The sequence below is a fragment of the Helianthus annuus genome, chromosome 10 (genome assembly GCF_002127325.2).
Source record: "Helianthus annuus cultivar XRQ/B chromosome 10, HanXRQr2.0-SUNRISE, whole genome shotgun sequence".
NCBI lineage: Eukaryota > Viridiplantae > Streptophyta > Magnoliopsida > Asterales > Asteraceae > Helianthus > Helianthus annuus.
This window is the reverse complement of record NC_035442.2, coordinates 39,478,905-39,489,498: the sequence shown is the minus strand read 5'-3', so window position 1 is coordinate 39,489,498 and position 10,594 is coordinate 39,478,905. Positions and strand designations below refer to the sequence as shown.

The following is a 10,594-nucleotide window of genomic DNA, read 5'->3' as shown; positions in this document are numbered from 1 at the left end:
AATCAATTTCGTTACGCTAATCTATGCTATTCGATATGCAAGACGATACCATAATCTAACAAGTTACATAATCTGAAAGTTTAATCTACGAACGAGGCCTAGAAACGTACCGTAATAGAAGAATGAGAATAAAACGTCATGAACGCCGAAGAACGATATCCAAGAATGATCCAAGAGAAAACCGAGAGAATTTTAGTGAATTTTGAGGTCGTATGGTTGTTATGTGGCCGTATTGCTTATTATACGATCATTTATTGATTGTATACGACCCATATAACGTTATACGGGTCGTATACAACCTTTTATTAATTTTTTATTCGCTCGTATACTCAATATAGGAGGATTGTTTTATGTCTTGTATACAGGCCATATAACGTTATACGACATGTATACAATTAACAAACTTTTTTTTAATTAGTAAGTTTGGATTTGAGGAAAACGCAGTCGGCATGTGTTCAGAACATGAAATAAGATCAACCTTATCTTGCTTTTGCTTTATGTTTATCAACTGGTCACCTTAACTCAAACTTTTCATCATTACAAATTGTTGGAATATCAAATAAGATCAAACTTTTCATTAACTCAAACTTTTCGTCATTACAAATTGTCGAAACACCAAATAAGATCATAACCAACGACTACAGAAACCGAACAACTCTTATCAACTGGTCACCTTAACTCAAACTTTTAATCATTACATCCAACCTATATCCACGAATTCCTTCGTCTTTGTAAGATCCAAACTTTTTAAAGACACTAACGAACTTTCATTTAACAAAAAGTGAACGAGTCGAATAATTTACAAACCAAAATTCTGCATTTAACTTGGTAACGAACAACACAACGTCTACAAAAGTTTTCAATCCAAACATTACATAAACTACTAACATAGTCTTCTAACTACAAGTTCAACATCTTACTACTTTCGGATCATAAAACTTACAAAAGACCCGTTTGGAACAAAAGGAAAGCATTTAACAAAAGTTTTGACTAAAACTAGTTTCTTCACGGAAGCGTGCATCATGAATGTGTTCGATCCAAGTAACGCCATTTAACAAGTCGCTTTACCTACATACAACCAAACCGATAGACATTTAATTACTAAGATTCATACAACGTTATTTACAAGCACGACCCTCAAGTAAACCTTCTTCCGAATATGAAGTTTCTTCCATTTTTCACATTACTCGTCTAACTCATTCGGCCCATACCTAAATTACATAATCGGCTTGCAATAACTCGTTACAAGCAAACGACTTCAACCATTGAACAATAGTGTGCCACGACAATACATGCTAATAACGTTATGTAAGCAAGAACTTACCTTTGTCATTGTTCGTTTGTGACCCGGTACGACTTGAGCTTTCTTCCTTAATTCCTACAATCCAAAATCACATACTTTAAACTCTTGTCATTCTTTTCATTCCGTTTTTAACATGCTCATGCTAACAAACAACAAAAATCCCAATTTTAACCATTTGTCTTTGTAAACTCATGTGATCATCTCACTCAAGCATTTTAACGAACACTTGGTGTGCATACCATTAATTAAGCATAGTGTACAAGCATTATATGCACAACTTAGCTAGTTCATGTCAATAACATCAAGAACATCAATCTTACTCAAAATTTCATACAATCTTCATCTTAAATCAGTTTCACCTAATAATATCTCATAAACAACATCATCATACGAAAATCATTATACTAATCTATACCAATTTCACATTACACCTCATAACATTCTTATACTAAACGGGTTATCACTTTCACATATCAATTCAAACAAATTCGTGTTTAATTAATACTTCATAAGATGTTCCTAACCCATATACACATTAATTTCATACAAACTCATGGATTTACTTAAAACCCACTTCATTCATGTTCACCAAAATGCAAATTTCAAGATACCTTATGTCTAGAGTGTTAAGATGATTAGAATTGATTGACATGCATTTGATTATCTTCCATTCTTCTCTTTGATTTGCTGGATTTTATGATAGTAAGGGGTTTTTCCCCTTTTTCCTTGTTCTCCAGGCGACACCAAACACACACACAGAATGTGTGTGGTGTGTATTTTAATGTTTTGTAATTCAACTTTCATGACTTACACATTCAGCCCCTCTTCTATGTACATTTGTTTTAAATGGCCAAGACTTATTCCTATTAGCTAAAGTTCATAATTTTTAACCATCTTTATAATAATACTTGATTCTACACATGATCTTGCCATATTTTTATTATTTCCATTCTAGCATTCATATACTAAGGTTAATAGTGCTATTACTTACTTGTAACATATTATGTAACCATAAATGTACAGATTTTAATTTGGGGCGTTACAAGTCCACCCCCCTTAAAGAAGGTTTCGTCCCCGAAACCCGATTACGTACCAAACAAAGACGGGTAGAATCTTCTCATCTCATCCTCCACTTCCCAAGTGAGATCCGACCCCTTTCGGTGTTGCCATTGGACCAATACTTGCTTAATTTCTTTGTTGCGAAGAGTCTTTACCTTGGAATCCCTTAAGGCTATCGGCCTTTCTATGTAATTCATTTTCTCGTCTATCTCGATGTCTTCAAGAGGTACATGAGCCATTTCATCCGTTAAACATTTCCGCAATTGTGACACATGGAAGGTATTGTGAATTCCCTCTAAGGAGGGAGGTAACCTTAACCGGTAGGCCACCTTTCCAACTCGAGCTAAAATCTCGAATGGTCCGATATATCGGGGACCCAACTTTCCTCGCTTACGAAATCGGATTATGCCTTTCCACGGGGACACTTTCAGGAACACTCGGTCCCCCACTTGAAACTCAATAGGGCGTCTTCTTTCATCCGCATAGGACTTTTGTCGGTCTTGCGCCGCTTTTAATCGAGCCCGTATGATGTTGATCTTTTCATTAGTTATCGCCACCACATCATTCGGTGCGAGTTCTCTTTGTCCTACTTCTCCCCAATAAACAGGGGTTCTACACCTTCTCCCATATAACATCTCATATGGCGCCATTTGTATGCTACTTTGGTAGCTATTATTATACAAAAATTCCACTAAAGGCAAATGTTCATCCCAGTTTCCCCCGAAATCCATCACGCACGCTCTCAACATGTCTAAGAGAGTTTGAATCGTTCGTTCGGATTGGCCATCCGTTTGTGGGTGGTATGCGGTACTCACATGCAATTGGGTACCCATTCCTTCATGAAATTTTCGCCAGTAACGGGAGGTGAATCGCGTATCTCGGTCTGAAACAATAGACACCGGTACACCATGGCGAGAAACAATCTCATTCACATAAATTTCCGCTAACCTTTCCGAGGAAAAAGTCTCCCGAATGGGTAGAAAATGGGCGCTTTTAGTAAGGCGGTCGACAATGACCCATATTGCGTCATGCCCTTTCTTTGTCTTCGGCAGTTTAGTTACAAGGTCCATGGCTATATTCTCCCATTTCCATACCGGAATTTCTAAGGGTTGCAATTTCCCGTATGGTTTTTGATGTTCCGCCTTAACTTGGGAACATGTCAAGCATTTAGATACATACTTAACGATGTCGCGTTTCATTCCCGGCCACCAAAAATTTTCTTTCAAATATCGGTACATTTTAGTGGCTCCCGGATGAACCGAGTAACGGGACTTGTGTGCTTCTTCCAATAATAAGGTCTTCGCCTCACAGTGTCGCGGTGTCCAAATCCGCGCAAACCTCGTTCTTAACCAACTTGTGTTCACTTCAAATTCATTTTCAAACCCTTTCGTTCTTTCACTTTTCGGATCACCAACATTTAAAGACTTATCTTGCGCCTCGCGTATCGTTTCGAGAAGGTTTGGGGTAACTATCATTCTCATTGATTTCACTCGAATAGGTGGTGGGTATTCTTTCCGACTAAGTGCATCCGCCACAACATTAGCTTTACCCGGATGGTAGAGAATGTCACAGTCATAATCTTTAATCAATTCCAACCATCTCCGTTGCCTCATATTGAGATCTTTCTGCTCGAAGAAGTATTTAAGGCTCTTATGGTCCGAATAAATTGTGCACTTTGTTCCATACAAATAATGCCTCCAGATTTTTAAGGCAAACACTACCGCCGCCAGTTCGAGATCGTGGGTTGGATAGTTAATTTCATGTTGCTTTAGCTGTCTTGAAGCATAGGCAATAACCTTGCCTCGTTGCATCAAGACACAACCCAACCCCTGATGGGATGCGTCCGCGTATACAACTAAGTCTTCCATTCCCTCCGGTAGTGTTAATACGGGAGAACTTGACAATTTCTCCTTTAACATTCGAAAAGCTTTCTGTTGATCTTCATTCCATTCAAACCTTTCTTCTTTCTTTGTCAGTTTAGTTAAAGGAAGGGCTATTTTGGAGAAGTCTTGGATAAACCTCCGATAATAGCCGGCTAGACCTAGGAAACTTCTTACTTCACTAACATTTTTCGGGGGTACCCATTTCATCACGGCTTCCACCTTAGAGGGATCCACCAAAATCCCCTTTTCGTTAATTACGTGTCCTAAAAACTGTACTTCCCTAAGCCAAAACGCACACTTAGAAAACTTAGCATATAATCTTTCCTTTCGAAGCGTCTCAAGTACCTGACGTAAATGACTTGCATGTTCAGACTCGCTACGAGAGTATACTAAAATGTCGTCAATAAACACTATAACGAACTGATCTAACATATTTCGGGATACCCTATTCATTAGATCCATGAAGCGGCCGGAGCGTTAGTTAACCCGAATGACATTACCAGGAATTCGTAATGTCCGTAGCGAGTTCTGAACGCAGTCTTAGGTACATCCTCTTCCCTTATTCGTACTGGATGGTAGCCCGATCGCAAGTCGATTTTTGAGAACCAACTTGCCCCTTGTAGTTGATCAAAGAGATCATCTATTCTTGGAAGTGGGTATCGGTTCTTTACCGTGAGTTTGTTAAGTTCACGATAGTCGATGCACATTCTCATCGACCCATCCTTCTTTTTAAAGAACAAAACAGGCGCTCCCCACGGGGACACGCTAGGGCGTATGAAACCTTTGTCAAGAAGTTCTTGTAATTGGACCATTAATTCCCGTACTTCCGCGGGTGCCAACCCGTAAGGGGCTTTGGCTACCGGTTTGGCATTTGGTTCTAATTCGATACGAAACTCGACTTCCCGCTCGGGTGGAAGTCCCGGCAATTCGTCCGGAAATACATCCAGATATTCATTCACTATCTTAGTATCTTCAATGTTTAAAGCTCCTAATTTGGTATCGACAACATAGGCTAAAAATGCTTTACTTCCATTCCTCACGTACTTAATTGCTTCTAAGATAGTACAAAATTTTGCCCCTTCTTCCCTTTCCCCATGAATGGTTACCCGTTTCCCTTTAGGGGATGTCACATGAATAATTTTGTTTTCGCATAAAATTTCCGCGTGATAACGGGATAACCAATCCATACCTACTACTACTTTAAATTCCCCTAAAACCATGGGAATCAAATCAATATCAAAATCTTCATCATCTATAGTGATTCTACAACCTCTACATATTTCGTGCAAAAGGTAACTCTTACAATCGGCAATTTCTACTTCGAGAGGTGTACACATTCTTTCTATCGTGAATAAAGGGAAACGTGCAAGCTCACTAGAAATAAATGATCTACTAGCTCCGGAATCAAATAATATATAAGTGGGTATAGAGTTTATCATATAGATACCTGAGACCACATTCGGGTGAGCCCTTGCTTCTTCCGTGGAGATTTGGAACATTCTTCCCTTAGCTTTCGCGGGTTCTTCTTTCTTTCCTTCCTTCTTCACCCCTTGCTTAAGCTTTGGGCATTCAACTTTCACATGGCCCGATTCGTTACAATTGTAGCATACCCTTTTGGGATTCGGACAGTTATAGTACGGATGCCCTTCTTGTCCGCAATTGTAACACCCCTTCCTTCCCAATAAACATTCACCGGAATGGGGTTTTCCACATGTCTTGCATCGTGGAAACCCGCCTTTGGAAGCTTCTTTCTTTCCTTGATCGTGCGTCTTGGGTTTCTTAGAAGAACCTGGCGTTGACCCCTTCTCGACTTGCCTTTTCTCTCCACGTTCGTCTTGCCTCTTTATTTCAATTTCCCTATCCCTCGCTAGATCAATGATCTCGTCCAAAGTTTCACATTTTGAAGGAGTTATGAACTCCCGAATTTCAGCTTTAAGCATGCCATGATAACGGATAATCTTCTTTCTCTCCGTTCCAACTATTTCTTCACAAAACTTCAGTTGATCAAGGAAGGTGTTCGTGATCTCATTGACAGATTCATCCCTTTGTCGGAGTCGGAGAAAGTCTTCTTGGATTCGATCCACCGCTGATTGTGGACAATGGTACTTAATAAAAGGTTGTTTGAATTCTTGCCAAGTCAAAGTTTGAACTCGATTCTCTCCGATCTCCTTACTATACGAGTCCCACCAATCTTTAGCCCTTCGTAAAAGTTGCCCCGTGGCAAACATGACTTGATCTTCCTTGTCACAATGACTTCGAATGAACACCCCTTCCATGTTAGCTATCCATCTTTGACATTCTATGGGATCAATTTCCCCATTAAAGGTTGTAGGCTTACATGCCATGAAATCCTTGTAGGTGCACCGTCTTGCCTCTTTCTTGCCTTGAATTCCGGCTATCATTTCCTTCAATTCATCCACTTTGCTCGTGACCATATTCTCTACCGTACTTAGTACTTGGCCTTCCACCTCTTGTGCTAGCTTGGAAACGTTTGCATCAATTGCCTTCGTTACTTCATCCGAAATCATTTGGTTTAACTCGTTTCGAGTTATACGTTCTGTGGTATCTGTGTTTCCTCCACTTGCCATCTACAATTTAAACATTCATATTAATTATTGTTACTTTCATCCTCCTCATCTTTCTATATATACATCATTTGTTCTTAATAGTTCATTTTCACGAGTCGTGAACCCATCCAATCCCTCTTTATAAACATTCTTAATGTGTCACTTACTTTATCCATTTGTATGTAAGAACTCCTCATTCTTTCGCACGTTCATTATTAAAACATGCTAGCTATATTGAATTTCTTAGTTTCATAGTCGATTCGGGGTATTCCTTATGTTTAACGAATGTCATAATCGAATTAAGGGCCTTAACATGATAAACAAACATTTTCAGCAAAAACTATTAGGGGGACCCGTCGCCGACGGCCTTGGGTGCGTCGCCGACGGGCTCGGGAAAACCCCGTCGCCACAATTTGCCCGTAGGCAGGTACATAAGCCGTCGGATGAGAGGGTGCCGTCGCCGACGGCATATAGGCCGTCGCCGACGGGCTTCCGGGTGTGCAAACGCTGATTAACTAAAATCTTTCATTTCCAGCCCCTTTTTCCAACCCGAAACGGTCCTGGGCAGTCCCGAAGCCTTCTATAGCACCCATTATCATCCAAACCCAAGTCATGCTAGTAACTAAACCATAACCCATTCCCATTTTTGTCTACTAGCATGAAATCCTTAAATTACTTACTTGCGTGGCGCTTGGAACGAACACACTTTCGCAAGAGCTTTCGGTTTGAGTTCGAGCACCATAACTTACTCGAATCTCTCAAACCTAGGCTCTGATACCAACTTGTAAGATCCAAACTTTTTAAAGACACTAACGAACTTTCATTTAACAAAAAGTGAACGGGTCGAATAATTTACAAACCAAAATTCTGCATTTAACTTGGTAACGAACAACACAACGTCTACAAAAGTTTTCAATCCAAACATTACATAAACTACTAACATAGTCTTCTAACTACAAGTTCAACATCTTACTACTTTCGGATCATAAAACTTACAAAAGACCCGTTTGGAACAAAAGGAAAGCATTTAACAAAAGTTTTGACTAAAACTAGTTTCTTCACGGAAGCGTGCATCATGAATGTGTTCGATCCAAGTAACGCCATTTAACAAGTCGCTTTACCTACATACAACCAAACCGATAGACATTTAATTACTAAGATTCATACAACGTTATTTACAAGCACGACCCTCAAGTAAACCTTCTTCCGAATATGAAGTTTCTTCCATTTTTCACATTACTCGTCTAACTCATTCGGCCCATACCTAAATTACATAATCGGCTTGCAATAACTCGTTACAAGCAAACGACTTCAACCATTGAACAATAGTGTGCCACGACAATACATGCTAATAACGTTATGTAAGCAAGAACTTACCTTTGTCGTTGTTCGTTTGTGACCCGGTACGACTTGAGCTTTCTTCCTTAATTCCTACAATCCAAAATCACATACTTTAAACTCTTGTCATTCTTTTCATTCCGTTTTTAACATGCTCATGCTAACAAACAACAAAAATCCCAATTTTAACCATTTGTCTTTGTAAACTCATGTGATCATCTCACTCAAGCATTTTAACGAACACTTGGTGTGCATACCATTAATTAAGCATAGTGTACAAGCATTATATGCACAACTTAGCTAGTTCATGTCAATAACATCAAGAACATCAAGAACATCAATCTTACTCAAAATTTCATACAATCTTCATCTTAAATCAGTTTCACCTAATAATATCTCATAAACAACATCATCATACGAAAATCATTATACTAATCTATACCAATTTCACATTACACCTCATAACATTCTTATACTAAACGGGTTTTTACTTTCACATATCAATTCAAACAAATTCGTGTTTAATTAATACTTCATAAGATGTTCCTAACCCATATACACATTAATTTCATACAAACTCATGGATTTACTTAAAACCCACTTCATTCATGTTCACCAAAATGCAAATTTCAACATACCTTATGTCTAGAGTGTTAAGATGATTAGAATTGATGGACATGCATTTGATTATCTTCCATTCTTCTCTTTGATTTGCTGGATTTTATGATAGTAAGGGGTTTTTCCCCTTTTTCCTTGTTCTCCAGGCGACACCAAACACACACACAGAATGTGTGTGGTGTGTATTTTAATGTTTTGTAATTCAATTTTCATGACTTACACATTCAGCCCCTCTTCTATGTACATTTGTTTTAAATGGCCAAGACTTATTCCTATTAGCTAAAGTTCATAATTTTTAACCATCTTTATAATAATACTTGATTCTACACATGATCTTGCCATATTTTTATTATTTCCATTCTAGCATTCATATACTAAGGTTAATAGTGCTATTACTTACTTGTAACATATTATGTAACCATAAATGTACAGATTTTAATTTGGGGCGTTACAGTCTTGTATTCATCAACGATATTCTGATATCGAGTTATACGTTCCTTGTAAAAGCTTGCCCAGCTCGATGCCGGCCTACTCCGTGTGGGTTGTCGCTAGAACCCGAACGGGGTAGGCATTGGATATTCCCCCTCTAACTTGATGTAAATAAAATGGTTCTCGAATACATGCACGAGCGTAACGGTTTGATAAGGAACACTTTGTTCGGCTGTTATCAACAAGGGAAAAAACGTAGTACAACCTGTGTCGATTAATAAGTGACAAATCACATTCCACCGGTTAGCTATCAGAATTCCCGTGAAAGGCATTAGCAGCCACTTCGGCTTCGGTGTAAACCCTATACCGTTCCAATCCAAGGAGCTTCGAAATAACTGAAACTCAACTGAATCTATTCCTTTCCACGGGTCTTGGTGCCAGTTGTACTCACCTAGAGGCTCCCTATGTATTAACGGCCACTCATTCTCATGAAGCGACAACCCGACCGCTATAGATCGAAACCCACAATTACCATCACCCCAAACATCTTGAATGTGACTTAGGTATGGATGGAAGCAAGGTGGTGTGAATTGTTGGTAGTGGTTGAACATGTTAAACTGTACTGAAGGCAATAAAGGTAACGTCAGTACATCTTCCATTGATTTTGCCACCTTTTGCTTACCCTTCCATTGCCTAGCGCCCTTCATAATCTCGTCGATGAATGTCGGTACTTCACTATGATCACTTTGTGACTGGACAAACGAGCTATGCCTTGCAGGTTGGGTGTATAACTCTTAATTAGCAAAGCCCACTGAATCACCATATGCGTCTATTGATGACCGAATAGAGATAAAACTGTGTCTAGAAGGCTCCACAAATGAATCAACCTTCCTTTCTTGCTGAGCCTTTAAGGTTGGACGACCCCGTGCGTTTTTCTTCACTAGCTATTTAACATTTGTCTGATTGGGGTTAACCATCTCGTATGTCTTCTAAAACATGTTTTTCTTTATCGCTCTCGGCTGCCCCAAAAAATGTTGTTTAAGATTCGCCAGTTCGTTGTCTATGTCAAAGAGCTCCTCCTCACACTCTTCATTAAAAGGTTTCAAATCTAGCTTTTGCCAAAAGGGGTCTATCAACTCCAACGGAATCCTTTGATCTACATTAAAATAAAACAACAAAAAATAGAAAACGTTAAAATCATTGTGTGATGAAATGCGCTTATTATAAGACGTGGTTGGTCGAATAATGTATTAAATTTTATATATACGGTACCAATCGGCACACACAAGCTTGTAAACAAACGGCACGCGCATATACTGTTAGCTGCTTTTAAGATCTCTGTTAGTTGAACTTTGTTTCTTAACAGGTCCAGGCATGCATGTGAAACCATCTTTCGA

General features: G+C 39.0%; 1 long non-coding RNA gene across 1 annotated transcript; it reads right to left on the bottom strand.

The window, feature by feature from the left end:
* Positions 1-7,663: 7,663 nt before the first annotated feature.
* LOC110881250 lies at positions 7,664-8,930 on the bottom strand. Its single transcript, XR_002559654.1, has 3 exons — positions 8,789-8,930; positions 8,190-8,243; positions 7,664-7,933 (listed from the first exon to the last, which is right to left on the bottom strand). It is a non-coding gene; the product is annotated as an uncharacterized LOC110881250 (long non-coding RNA).
* Between the last annotated feature and the right edge of the window lie 1,664 nt (positions 8,931-10,594).